The sequence below is a fragment of the Chrysemys picta genome, chromosome 10 (assembly GCF_011386835.1).
Source record: "Chrysemys picta bellii isolate R12L10 chromosome 10, ASM1138683v2, whole genome shotgun sequence".
Lineage (NCBI taxonomy): Eukaryota > Metazoa > Chordata > Testudines > Emydidae > Chrysemys > Chrysemys picta.
Window position 1 is genome coordinate 41,207,423 of NC_088800.1, and position 14,021 is coordinate 41,221,443.

Below are 14,021 nucleotides of genomic sequence, written 5' to 3' on the forward strand. Positions count from 1 at the left end.
ATACAGGCTGCATGAACTGAGCTCTCCTGGCCCCCTGCATCCCAGTAAATAGGGGAAAGGGTTCCAGGGACAGCTCTGGGGACAGTGTAAGGCGACTGTCAAATCTGATCAGTCCACGCCCCGTGCATGCATTGGCAAGATGGGTCTGTGGCAGGTGGCTGCTTCCCTCGGAATCAGTGTTGATCCTGCAGGACGCTCAGGGGTGCTGTGCTGATATAGGTGCAAACCGACATGTTAAGCCCTGGCCCTGAGCACTCTTGAAACATTGCCCAGCACAAGAGAAAGGAAGGATGGCTATTAACCATGGCGTCCTGGCCAAATCCCAACATTGCTAATTCTAGTCCACTGATCCAAATTCCCCCTGCAATCTCAGGAGGCTAAAGTACTCACATCCTTGCATCCTAAACAGCCACGCACCATTGCTGGGAGCTGCTAAGCAGCTGCTATGTTCTGCCTCAGAAGTGGCTGCATTTTGGTGGTTGGAAAAGTGATTCTGGTGTATAGTCTATAAACTTCTTTGGGTTCCTTAGCAGGAAGACGCTCCACACAGCAACTGTAAAATATTATTACTACTCAGCTAAGGAGAAATCAGCATTTCTGCTGGGTACAGATATGGAAAAACCTTCTCCCTCCACCAGCAGCCAGTTAGCTGGCTGAGGTCACGGGGCCAAGGGGCTTCTGCAGTTCAAGGCACTAATGGCTCAGCTGCTGGAGAGCAGGCCCAGCTTCAAGGGCCCTGCCTCAGGCAACCACTTGAGGAACTAGAAGGGGCAGCGAGCCCCATTTGTGATTATCTTTCGTTGCTGGCCTGGGAGGGATAAGAACTTAGCATGAGAACTTAGAGCAGAGGTGGGCAAACTACAGCCCGCGGGCCACATCTGGCCCGTGGGACCCTCCTGCCTGGCCCCTGAACTCCTGCCCTGGGAGGCTACCCCTGGCTCCTCCCAGGTTCCCCCTCCCTGCTGTTCCCCCTCCCCCGCAGCCTCAGCTTGCCCCACCGCTAGCACAATGCCCTGGGCGGCGGAGCAGTGAGCTCCTGGGGCAGCGCAGCTGCAGAGCTGCGGCCTGACCTGGTGCTATGAGCTGCGTGTTGGCATGGCTGGCTCCAGCCGGGCGGCACGGCTGCAGCGCCACCAGCCACCAGTGCTCCAGGCAGCGCGGTATGAGGGCAGGGAGCAGAGGGGTTGGATAGAGGGCAGGGGAGCTTGGGGGGCTGGGGTGTGGATAGAGGTCGGGGTGGTCAGAGGGCGGGGAACAGGGGGGTTGAATGGGGGCAGGGGTCCTGGGGGGGCAGTCAGGAAGGGGGGGTTGGATGGGGCGGCGCGGGCAGTCAGGGGCAGGGATTCTGGGGGCGGTCAGGGGACAGGGAGAAGGGGTGGTTGGATGGGGAAGGGGTCCCTGGGGGGGGCAGGAAGGAGAGGGGGGGTTGGATGGAGTGGTGGGGGGCAGTCAGAGGCGGGGATTCCGGGGGCGGTCAGGGGACAGGGAGCGGGAGGTTGGATGGGGCAGGAGTCCCGGGGGGGTGCTGTCAGGGGGCGAGAAGCAGGGGGAGGTGGGATAGGGGGCGGGGGCCGGGCCACGCCTGGCTGTTTGGGGAGGCACAGCCTCCCCTAACCAGCCTCCATACAATTTCCGAAACCCGATGCGGCCCTCGGGCCAAAAAGTTTGCCCGTGTCTGACTTAGAGGGAGCTCAGTGCAAACTCTGTCTTCTCTGTGTGACCACAGAAAAGGTGAGATCCTAATGCTTTGTGCATCACAGCCAAGATTTTCTGGGTGTCTCATTTTGGGGGGGGGGGGGGCAACTTGAGACAAGGTCCAAGGGCCTGGCTCCCAGGGGGACAGGTGCTGGGCGCCGCCCGTGGGCCTGGCTCCTGGGGGGCAAGTGCTGGGTGCCGCCTCTGGGCCTGGCTCCCAGGGAGATGGGTGCTGGGCACTGCCTGTGGGCTTGGCTCCCGGCAGGATGGGTGCTGGGTGCCGCCCATGGGCCTAGCTTCCGAGGGGATGGGTGCTGGGTGCCACTTGTGGGCCTGGCTCCCGGGGTGGGGCAGGTGCTCAGCACTTTCTGTAAGTGAAGCCCCTTTAAGGGATCTGAGGCCCCCAAAATCTCTCCTCACTGTTGAGAGTCTTGGCCAGTTGCCTGACTGGAGAGCACAAGAACTGGAAATCACCCGTCGCTCCTGACAACTGGGGCCAGTACTGCACAGCACAGCAAGTCTAACAACTCGCCCTAGACCCTGGGGCTGCCCTGCCATCCTATCACCTAACGAGCCCTTCTGATGGGTAGGTGTGGCACCCTGAGATACCCGCCATGGCAGTATGGGGGCCACAGTGGCAGGAAATGGCTGAGGTGGGGCATGCACTCCCACCCCCACTCAGCACTCAGACCCTCAGCCAAGGGCCCTGCCAGTGCGGGTCGGACCAGGGTTTACTCCTCCCATGCCCTGGCTGCTTTCTCCTCCCTGGCTGCTTTCAGCAGGCACTCCCATCCAGCCCGTGAGATACCCTTGGTCTCCAAGGGACAGTTCTTTATGTGTTCTTGGCCCTCAGGATGGTGGCTCTGCCTGCCCCATCATGCCTAGTGCAGCCAGGCACCCTCCTGTCCTCAGAGCAGGTTACTCACCCCCTGCCCCACGACGCCCCCTTGCTCCTCCTCCAGCCCCATCACTGGCTCCCTGCCTGCGTTCTCCTCTCAGGCTGTCAGTCAGGCCCTGTCTCTCTGTAGCTATTTCATCCACTGCCTAATTTCGGTAGCAGAAGCCTCCTGTGGCAGATGCCCCTGCTCAGTGGGCACTGGTTGAATAGAGCTGGGCTGGCTGCAGAGACATGCCCACAGCACAGTGCGCTGGCACAGCTGGCCCACTAGCCAGTGGCAGCGGAGGACCCTCCTTCATCCCGGAGTGCTGGTGCGTCAGGCCAGTGGCCACCATCAAACATTCATGGCTTGCACGGGAAACAATCATTATGAATTTGACTTGCGGAATGAACCAGACTAGCTCCTCCTCCAGGCCTGGGCTGGGCACTCCCGCCACGTTCTTGGTGAGGTGGAAGAGACTCTGCAACACATCTGGGGACGCGCCAGGGTGTCGAGCTGGTGGATCTGGCTCCCTTAGTCTGAATCCCTCCTGCCCCGATGCCCTGCTGGCTGTAACAGGGTCAGCTCAGGGATCCAGCCCATCGAGACACATGGCTGCACTTTCCAGTGATGCTGCTGCTGCAGATCTGCCCCAGGAGGGGGCGGAAAGGGCTGGGAGGAGGAACGGTTGGAGAACAGAGCAGAACCAAAATGCTGGCAGGAGGCCAGCATGGCCGGGGTTCTTGCTGTGCCTTAATGGAACAGGCAGGGATGGGTGCAGCACTGCCGTGCCATACAGCACATACCCAGGGCAGCCTGGTGAGCAGACCCAGCCCCCAGGGGGTCCTTCCAGGCTGTTGATGCATGCTGTTCAGCACGTGGCTGGGAAGGAACCTGGCCCAGAGGAGACTGAAAGCGGAGAGCCCATGGGAGGCTCCTCCTATTCTCATCTGACTAGCCGGGACCCATGGCCCCCATTAGCCGTTTTACTCCCGAGGGCATCCAAGGGAAGCCGGAGCATTGCCAGCACCAGCACGAATAGCGGCCTGGACGAGAACTCACCCCAGGAATGTCCGCCAGCTCCAGGGACTGGCTCCATCACTCGCATGACGGGATCTCCACCGATCTCCCGTAAAGCAGAAAGAGCAATTCCTCCTCCTGTCTGGCCATCAATATGCCAATCGGCACAGGCACCAGCTCACTCATCTGGCCAATTACGTGGCATGGCTGCTTGTGATGCCCCATTCCCGGATGGCCCATTGACTAGAACTTGTTTGCATAAAGCGCTGGCTGAGCAGTTGTGATCGAGGACCAATCTGGTAGGAACCACAATCTGCTGGTGGATCATCTGCCAGATAGACCAATGACGGGACAGCATCCACATTAAAGAACAAGCCAGCCCAAGTCCTGGGAACTAATCCGGGGACTCCAGCCACTGAGCCCCCAGAGCTGGGGCCGCATTTCCTCTGGCCTGAAAAGCCTTTGCTAATCTCAGCAATTAGAGCTCTCTCTCTTTTGCAGCTGGAATGGCGCTAACTCGCCTGTCATTCACACCCCTACTATGAGCATAACTTCTGCGCAGCGAGCAGAAAGCAGTCAGGCCTGGGCCTCCATGAAGCCAAATAATATTTAGTCCAATGCTATGGTTACATGACTGCCTGAGTTAATGAATAATATGGCAAGTATTTGCCTAGCAGTGGAAATGAGTGACAGTGACTATTCAGCACAGAGACCACGATGGAGAACTATGTACCTAACCAGTACAAAGATGAACAATAGAGCAATCCCTTTCTTTAAGTGCCCCCCCCCTTCAGAGGTTCAAGAGGCAGGAGGTGTTAGGAAAGGGTCTGGATCCATCCTCTCCACATCAGCTCAAAGAGCAGGGAGGGGAGAGCACACATCAGCAGTGAGCACCTCAGTCCTGGAAGGATGTCGGCAAACTGGGAGCAGGCTCAGAGAAAACCAGCAGATCTGCTGGGGCGGGGGGCTGAGGGGAGGCCTATGCAAGCAGGTTACATCACTGGGCCAAGTGAAGGCTGAAGTGGGACATGCCAATGGCCTGCAGATTGTAAATGCCAAGCAGAGAGAACTGATTCAGGCAGAGCAAGGGGTGTACTGCGCAGAGGGATGGAATTGAGCAAAGGGAAATGTAGGCTGAATCCTGAGAGATCTTCTCTGCTAGTACGATCGTCCAGCCCAGGGAACAGTGTCCCAAGGGACAGGCAGGCTGGGAACTCCATTGCTTGAGTCATTGAAAACTAGGCCCTGGAGAATACAGCATAGAATAGATAACTACCCTGCATCAGCCCCCAGGGAAGGACTATGAGCTAATGCAGCCGGTCTCTCCAGTTCCCACCCCTGCTTTCTATTAAGCCTACAATGCGAAGGCAAAACACCAGCTCTCATCACTCCCAGGTTCCCTTAACCGTGCTGCAGCGGGGGACCATGTCTGCTTCCCCTGCGTTTGTAACAGCTGATTCACTCCAACTCCAGGATGAGCACAGTCAGCAAACAATACGCCTCCATGCCCGGCTCAGGGCTGCACCACTCAGAGGGGACAGATAGCCTGCAGGGGCCAAGACAGCTGCCTGAACTCATCTCCCCTGGCTTCTCTAGGATAGTAGAAGGTGCCCTCTGTGGCTGCCATTAGGATCAGAGTTCGCCTCCCCACTTTGTCTCCTTCACTTTTTTGACCTGAGCTTGGCCTCACGCTCCAGGCACTGGGAATCTCCGCTTTGAAACAAGCACTACTGAATGGGCAGCCCCCCAAGGGGGCTCCCGGGTCCCACCTGCTCATTCCTTGCAGTCCCAAAGCCATGTTCTGAGGACCCACAGCACACGCTGGTGGGCTAAACCCAGGAGCTGATACCAGACGCATCCCAAACCTTGCAAATGCAGAAGTCTGATCTGCTGCCCGAGCCTTGTGAGTCCGTGGCCCAGCCCAGCCTGAGGCACCCCTGCTGCAGGGTCCCTGGCTGTTTGGTGCCTGCTATCCTAGCCATGGACCAATAGCTCTGCTTGTGCCCCTCAATCCCAACCTGCAGCCCCCTGCTATCCCAGAGCTGGGCCCCTCCTAAGCCAACCCTGCCATTCCCTCTGGATGCTGGCATGTGACTCCATTGGGGAGTCACACCTAGCACAGACAAAGAGCCCAAGTCATTTGCAACTGTGCTCAAAATGTGGAGGCCGAGCCAGCTCCCCAGTGGGAGCAACTCCCTGGGGTGCCTGGTTCTGCTGCCATCGAATCCTGCCCCCAGCCACCCTGACTTTGGGGTGGTCACAGGCACCCCAGGCTGCTCCCCACGCTGCCCCCCGGGACACTGTATTTGTTCAGCCATCTTCTCCAGCTCTCCATTGTGGCGGCAGCCAGGCTCTTTAGCTGTTACTAAATTTAGGTCACCCCCCTCCCCCCGGCCCTGTTATTGATTCCCATCATCGGTCTCTCACTCCCACCCCCTCGTTTCTCTCCCTTCCTGCCACCCCCTGCCTGCGGGCCAGGAAGTTCCCAGAGTGTCTCCCTTTGCTCAGTCCGGCTGGGAGTGAACGATTTCACACGTGACGTCAGGACGGCCAGAGCCCCTTGAGGAGCCTGTGGGGCTAGAGCCAAAATCCCAGCATGCCCTAGGCCTTCCTCGAAACTGGAGCCTTATCCCTCCCCGTCCAGCCGTCCCTCCTGATCCCATGCAGTTTGAAATCCAGCTGTGTGTGTGTGTGTGTGTAGGCATGTGGGCACGCGATGACACCCCCATTATCCCAGGTGCGCTGGGTTCCTGCCTGGCATACCTCCCAACAGACCCTCACACCCTGCCACATTTTCCTCCACAGCATCTCCCAAACCAGCATCTCCTCTGCCACCACCTCAGGCAGGTGCTGCTTGGCCTGGCTTTAAGGGCCCTCACAAATTCACCCTGCCCACCTTGCTGACCTTTACCCCCCACCCCACCTGGGTGGTGCCAGCCTTTGCCACCTGCCAGGCTTCTTCCGCCACAGGCCTCTCCACTGCTTCCAAACACCCCTGCACAAGCATTCCTGATGTGCTCCCGCTGGCTGCAGCACCAGCCTGTGTGTGTGGGAGCTGCTCCGTGGCCACATTCCGCCCCCCCCCCACACTCCCTGCAGCCATCGCATCCACTCCCTGGCTTCGGAGCAGGGGCTGTCTCCGTGCGACCAGCTTGCACAGTGCACCACGAGCCAGGAGGAGCAGAGCCGGAGCCTGTGATGGGGCGCACCAGGCCCTTTGATGCCCCCCACTGGAGGCCTTGCAGTCCTACTTCACCCTGCCCCAGGAAGGTGCAGGTGGGTCCTCCGGGCCTGCCTAGAGAGGCTGCATGGAAGCAGCCAGTCAGAGCTCAGCAGGCTCAGTTAAAAGGGGCTGCACGGACACAGTGGGTCAGTGGCTGGCTGAGAGCAGAAGGGCGAGGGAGGGAGGGAAGATTGTGAGGCTCCCCTGGCAGAGAGGCTGGGGCGAGACCCTGTGCAAAGAGGGAACAGACAGAGAAACAAGAGGGTGATGGGGCCAGTGGGATGCAGACCAGGGAATGCAGCAGTGACTATTAAAGGGAAGCAGCATGTGGCTGCTATTTATAGGGTCCCTGGGTGGGGACCAGAGTAGTGGGTGGGTCTGGGTCCCCCCAACAGCTGCTGGGGAAGTGTCCTAAGTCCCAAGAAGGGGATAAGACTCAGCACTAAAAGCCCAAGAGAGGGGCTAGAATGTAAACAGGCCCAGAGATGGGGCTGAAGACGCCGGAGAAGACCAACCATGTGTTGGACTGTGTTATCCCAGAAGGGTTCCTTCATGTGTGTGAGTTGGCCAGAGACCCGCCTGACTGGCAAAAGCCAACAGGGTGCTTGGAGCAGAGAAAGGACAGAGTGCAAGATCGCCCCCAGCCAAGAGAAGCGAGTGCCCACCATCACAGAGCCCCACAATATGTCCCATGGCCTACTCACATCTGCCACATGCACCCTACCCCAGGCCATGTCTACACAGCCCCACACATGGTGCCCTGCCCTCGCTCCAGCCCTGTGCATCCCACCCCCTAACATGCCACAAATGGCACACACGCTCCACTCTGTCCCCCCACTCCTCTGAACAACCGCCTCTGATTACGAGAGGTTAGAGGGCCCCCCACACACACTCCTGGGGGCACAGGAGCTGGGAGCACGGGGCTCTTACCTGGGAGGTTAGTGCAGGAGCCAGGGCAGAGGCTGCTGGCCCAGAAGCTTTCCCAGGCCATATAAGGCAGATGCAACAGGCCGCTGTCTCCTTGGAAACTCAGCTCCCCAGGGGCCTCTAGCAGCATCCTTACAGCAGGGAGGCTGCGGGCCGGACCCCAGCTAGCTCTGGGTAGTGTGGGGATGGACAGTGAGGGGCACTGAGGAGGAAGCAGGGAAGCTGGTGGGGGGCAGGAGTGTGGGATCACACCCTGGCCCAACTGCTCAGTGGCCTGGGTCAGAGGAAGCCTCCCCCAGTGCCCCTAGCCCAGGGCCACTGTGACTAGGTGGCATGCCCATGAGGGCTGGTGGGCCCTCGTGGCCGTGAGGGATGCCCCAAAAGAGCCAAGCTGATGGCCCCAAGTGGGATGGGCCCCAGCTCTCCTGCTGGGGCCCTCTCCAGGCCTCTGGCTTTGCCTCCACCCAGCCTGGGAGCCAGGCACTGACCGGGGAGGGGAGGGGGGTGTTGTCTGCTAGCTCAGCCTCACAGCAGCCTGCGCCATAGATTCAGACAGATCAGACCACCTAGGGGGATGTGTCCTGACCCTGCGTGGACAGATCATTTCAGTCATGACCCACAGCCCTGCTTCCCCAACTCGGGCTTCCCCCCTGGCTCTGCCGGGGCCCCTCAATCCTGACCCACAGCCCCTGCTACTCCCATCCTGGGCTCCCTCCCCCATAGATCTATCAATGCCCCTCAAACCGACCCACAATCCCCCATTATTCCACCCCTGGTCTCCCCAGTTCTGCCGATGCTCCTCAATCCCAATCTGCGGCCCCCCTGCTATCCCCGCCCTGGGTTCCTCGGGACCACACAGCTCAGCCAATGCACCTCAACAGTAATTCACAGGCCACTGCTACCCCAGTCCTGTAACACACAGCAGCCTGGCTGCTTAGGGGCTGTCAGTCGCACACTCTCTGTCTCACACCCACACTTCTGCCAGTCACAGCACACCCCTCTTGCAATCCGGGATCCCCTGGCTGTGCTGTGCCCCTAGGGACATGCTGACAGACCCACCCAGCCTACTTGTGCTTGTGATTTAAAGCCCAGGTCTCCGCAGGTGAAAGGCGGGTACATTAACCCCTTGTGTGGCCTGCCCAGCAGAGGGGCCTGCAGTGTGCCTGGTGCAGCTTGTGGGAGGCCGGGGTTCAGTTTCTCTAGCATCAGCACTTGGTTAAAGGGTCCCAAGGTCTGTGCTCGCCTCAGTGCCCCAGCATCACACGCCCACTCACTCTGCACCCAATGCTTCCCAGCCCTGCTGAGCACTGACTGTCGCATGTCCTGCCAGGGACTCGGCCCAGAGGGCAGCAGCCCCCCAGGTTAGATAAACACCTCACTCCTGTTTATCCATCTGGTGGTTTTTAATGAAAGAACAACATGGGCGCTAGCACAGCCCCACCCACTGGCCCCAGCCGGCCGGGCTAGGGACAGGCCTGCGTGGCTGGACTGAACTCTCGGCCCTCCCTGGCCTGCCCAGTTACAGGAAGCTCCCAGGAGGATTCAGAGACAAGGAACAAGAATGATGGAGGCCAGGAAAACCTGCCTTCTGGTGGGAGAATGACAGCAGCCCAGCATATGTGGAGAAGTTTATCCCAGACAGGGGGCTTGGTCTGTATCTATGTGGGGACCTGAATCTTGCATGGTCCCTCCTGCTCTGGGATCAGGAGCTGAACTGGGGTTACTTTGCTCGCCATGTCCTGTTAAATGAACACCCAGCTCTGTGTGGCTGAGTGCGCTGCTCTGGCGCTCTCTGCTTCTCTCTCCTCCCCCATCTCTCAGCGCCTCAGCATTCCAGGCAGGGCACAGCCACGACCTTCGTCTCGCTGGTTTCTAATTGTATTTTCCACCAGTCCTTTAGGGGGAAGTTACGAGCCTGGAAATAAAACCTGTTGAGAACAAGAAGAGTTGGGTGCCAGGACTCACAGGCTCTGTGCTGTGTTGGCAGCCAGGCAAGCCACCTCCAGCACCCCCATCCCTCCCTATGGAATGTGGCAGCTCTGGAATGCCAGGGAAGGGGCAGTGGTGACCGTGCCAAGACCCCAGGCCATCACAGTGGGTGCAGATAGCACTCTCCCTTCCCCCCAGCTGATAACGGCCTGAAGTGGCCAGAAAATAAACCACAGCCAAGCTGTCATGAGCCCAAAGTGTTTGTCCCAGCCTGGACCCCCTGCCAGTCCCCAACTCACTTCCCCCTTCTCCCTCGGCAGATCCCCCCTGCAAACCATCCGGAGGAGGACATGGAGCAGGACAGACCAACACAGAACCTGTGGGGGTAGCCAGACAACCTCAGGCGGAGGGGAACACCCACAGAGCCCATGTGGGGTGAGCAGCCCTGCAGCCTGCAAGCTTCTGCAAGGGGATCCATGTGCCCACCCAGCCTGCAAAGACTACAGGGACTACTGGCAATGTGCCATCATGGCATTCAGGTAAAGGAGGATGCAGCTTGGATCCAGACCCAGATGGAGCTTTGCAGGCTGGGACCTGTCCCCTGTGCAGACCACAGCTCTGTATTAGAGGTGATGAGCCCACACCCACTCACACAGTGCCAAGTGGGTGCCATGCTGTGCAGTCCAAATGGGAGCGTTCTACAGCCACTTTGTTCGGGAGCCAATGACCACAGCAGGCCATGGCAATGGTAAAGCAGCCCCCAAACCAGGGTGTCAGCACTCCACCAAGGGGGAGCGTATCTCAGGGCCTGGCAGGTTGGCATCCCCTGGGAAGAATCCATGATGTGGAGTCTGGGCATGTTCTCAGCCTGACTGGTTTATGTACACTAGCTACACCAGTTCTGGTAGAGAGGGGGTCACACGCAGGACAAGCGGCAGCTCCCTTGCCCAGGGCTCTCAGCCGAAACCGAAAGCCCAGTTCCCAGCTGATAAATCTGCCTCAAAAATTGACTCTAGTTAGAGAGCTCCAGACAGAGCGCAAACTCCCTGGCTGTTTGCAATAGCTCCTCCCAAAAGAAATTGCACCAGAAAACTAATATCCCAAGGCTGAGCAATGCCCATGTGATAAGAAAAAGACCTTGGAAACCTGCATGTAACTGTGCCTAGAGATCCTTTTTGGGGGGGTGCTCTGCCCTCTGCTATGTCTCACCTGAGAGTCCTGGAGCAGGAATAGGATTGGAAAGGCTGGGACCTGTTGTTGCAAGTGAACCCTTATGGGACAGGCCGTGCGCTCACACTGGTTACACCGAGTAAGGTGCTCTTGTGCCCTCTGCTGTTGTGTGCTGGCTGTGATGGTGCTGGGGTGTGACGTTGACAGGGTTTGGCCTGTAGCCACCAGCTTTACCCATTGGTGCTCATAAGCTAAAACAGGGCCAGGCCTGGCCAGTGCTGGGATAGAGCCCACTGACCCCCCAGAACTGATGCTGGGGAATCAGTAGGTTGTGCTCGCCTCCCTAGGTCAGTATTGAGCCCAGGCTGTAGGCTGGTGCCAGCAAGAGGGCTGTGCTGGGGAGCAGGTAACTTTGGGATCAAAGAGAGACCTGAACTATTTGTGGTCCTGGAAGATCCCAGTACACAGACTGCCAGGCTGGGAGCATTAGCCCCAGGGCCCAGCCAAATCTGGACTCATAGTTACACTCCACCCCCTAACATCCTCCCTAGATTGATCTGGACACAGGTGTGTTGCTAGCTGTGGTACATAGCTACCACCGGCCGCCACACAGAGAGCTGAACTGGACATAGGAGCAGGCTCTGGCCTTTTAATCCTGGCTTGGCCACCTGTTCTTTGTGCTCTTGGGCAACCCACTCCACTTCTCTGCCTCAGCTTCCCAGTCAATGACATGGGGATAATGACATGTACTTACCCTCCTCACAGGAGGATTGAGGGTTAATTCGCTAATCTAAGCACATGGCTTTGAGCTGCCATGTGTGCACATGTGTGTTTTCACTGCAGAATAAGCCCAGATTCTTCCCCAGGTGTTGCCCCAAGACCCACTCCTGTCCTCTCACCTGAGTTTTGTGGTGTTATCAACCTGGGCTAGCTGGGGGGGGGGGGGGCAGTTAGAGCATGGGTGCAGCAGCTTCAGTTGGGCTGGAACCACCCACTTTGTAGTGAGGCCATAGGTGAATCACCTAAGTGTTGACAGTCCTCCTCTGCCTTCCCACAATCCTCCCTTGTGCCCAGAAGGACAGACAAGTTTTCCCACTATTCACTGGGAAGGAATCATAGCACGACTCAGCTCCCTGCAGCACCAAGGACCATGGGATGTGCCCCCCAGATGTCCTAGCGACTCACATGGGAGAGCACAGCACCTGTGAGGAGGCAGTAACTGGGGTAGGACTCTGCAGTGCAACTGCTCACGCCAGGTGATGAGACCCAGTGCTGACCACCAGGGCTAACTGCTGTGAAGACACAGTGAATGTGCACGTGTGTGTGAGTGAGAGAGAGAACACCAGGGTGGTTAACTGCTGTGAAGACGCTGTGTGTGTGTATGTTTGTGTGTGTGAGAGATCACCCAGATGAACAGCTGTGAAGACACCCATTGAGGTTATGGGGGGAGTCAGTCTGTCAGTCAGTGTATCTGGGCACCACTGCTTTCTGCGGTATGAAAGCAGAACTGCGCATACATATTACAATTCGGAGTCTCTGGTAGCACTGCATTGCAGGGTGTGCACGACGGTGAAGTTCCTCCGTGTGGCTCCCATACAAAGCATTATGGCAGGGCAGAACGCTATTGTCCTGAGGATGGGCACGGTGCTTGCCATTTGCAGAGAGGAGTTTGCAAGGGGCACTGTACAGCTGTACAGGGGCAGCGATACTAAGGATAAGAGAAAATCATACAGCTGCATCTCCACACACCCCGCTGAGGGACTGTGTGCTAGGGAGTGGCCATTGGCCATCAGCGTTTGGCTGGCTGGCGTTCAGCAGAATGGGGGGAAGCGGGGGCGTGCGCAGGGTTGCTGGGTGCTCGGCTGAGAGGCAGCAGCGTAAGCCAGATAGCCGCAGGCCAGGCAGGAGCCGGGCCATAAAATATTGAGCAGGCTGAGAGGCCTCAGCACAAGCGAGGCTGATTGGATGTGACCGGCGACTGTAATGTGCCATGCCAGGGAAGGAGGGGGCACCTCACTGCGCTTTGCCCTCCTAGCTCTGCTTCTGCCTCCCCACTGGGCTCCTCATGGCACCCAGCCAAATGCCACGCCACGGGGTTGGCAAAGCCAGAGCCCTCCCATTGGCCTGGGGGGATTCTCAGCAGCACCCAGGCGGGAGCCAAATCCAGCTCTGAAACTGCCCTGCAGGATGGGGAACTCGCCACCAGAGGCTCAAAGAGCTCAGGAATGCCCCAGGCTGCACAGCGGTGCTGGGGGGGCCAGGGAGTGATCAGGAGGAGCAACCTTTGGCACAGAGCCCCCCTTTGTGCATCAGCCACGGGTCAGCCACAAGCAGCAGGGTCTGCTTGGTATGCTAAGCTCCAGTGTTAAGCAGACCCCAGCCCCCCCCCCCCCCAGCTCAACTCCATATTGCCTATCATGCAGCTTGGGGGCTCTGGGTTCTCCTTAGCCCCACAGAGCTCTGGGGGAAGAACCCCAGCCTGGCTGTCAGGCCCCAGAGGGAACCAAACAGCTGGAGCCAAACAGCTTCTGCCGGGCATAAGAGAGTCCTCACACGACGCCAGCCATATCCAGCCAGGAGGGTCCTGCTCCACCCCGGGCCCCTTTAACATGCAGGCCAGACACCCAGAAGATCTGGGTTCTGTTCCCACTTCTGCTGCTGCGGGACCTGGCCAGGGCTCCTCACCTCAGGGCATCTACATCGGCACTGGAGGTGCAACGTCCAGACTGAACGTGGCAGGGTAGCCGTGGTGGCGAGCAGGGGGACAGCCTGACCACCCCGCTACCGCCCCACAATTTGGGCCGGGATTGTCCTTGGGGTGGCCAGCCCCTCCTGCCGCCACAGCTACGGTGTATGATTAGCTGTGTAGCGAGGCCTTATTGGAAATCCTGGGATGTGTCTAAAGGCCCCTCTCTCAGCCTCAGTCTGCGGCCAGGCAGATGGATGAACCCAGGGGCGTCCCAAGGTTGAGAGTGGCAGCCTGGGGCTAGGGGGAAAGAGGAGGAGGAGGCAGCATGACCAAGCCGCCGCCCAGATCAAGGCCTGCTGGCAAAGGTCATCCTCCCCCGGGGTGATCGGGGTCAGACCCAGGGCCTCAATCTCCTCAAAGATGGAGGTGAAATCACCCCCCCCACCGCCCCAGAGTCCTCCCCGCCAGCAACCAAGGCAGCAATTACCTC

General features: G+C 58.8%; 1 long non-coding RNA gene across 1 annotated transcript; it reads right to left on the bottom strand.

Annotated features, from left to right (window-relative positions):
- Nucleotides 1-9,127: 9,127 nt before the first annotated feature.
- Nucleotides 9,128-11,411, bottom strand: LOC122173853 (uncharacterized). Its single transcript, XR_006174774.2, has 2 exons — nt 10,882-11,411; nt 9,128-9,671 (listed from the first exon to the last, which is right to left on the bottom strand). It is a non-coding gene; the product is annotated as an uncharacterized LOC122173853 (long non-coding RNA).
- Between the last annotated feature and the right edge of the window lie 2,610 nt (nt 11,412-14,021).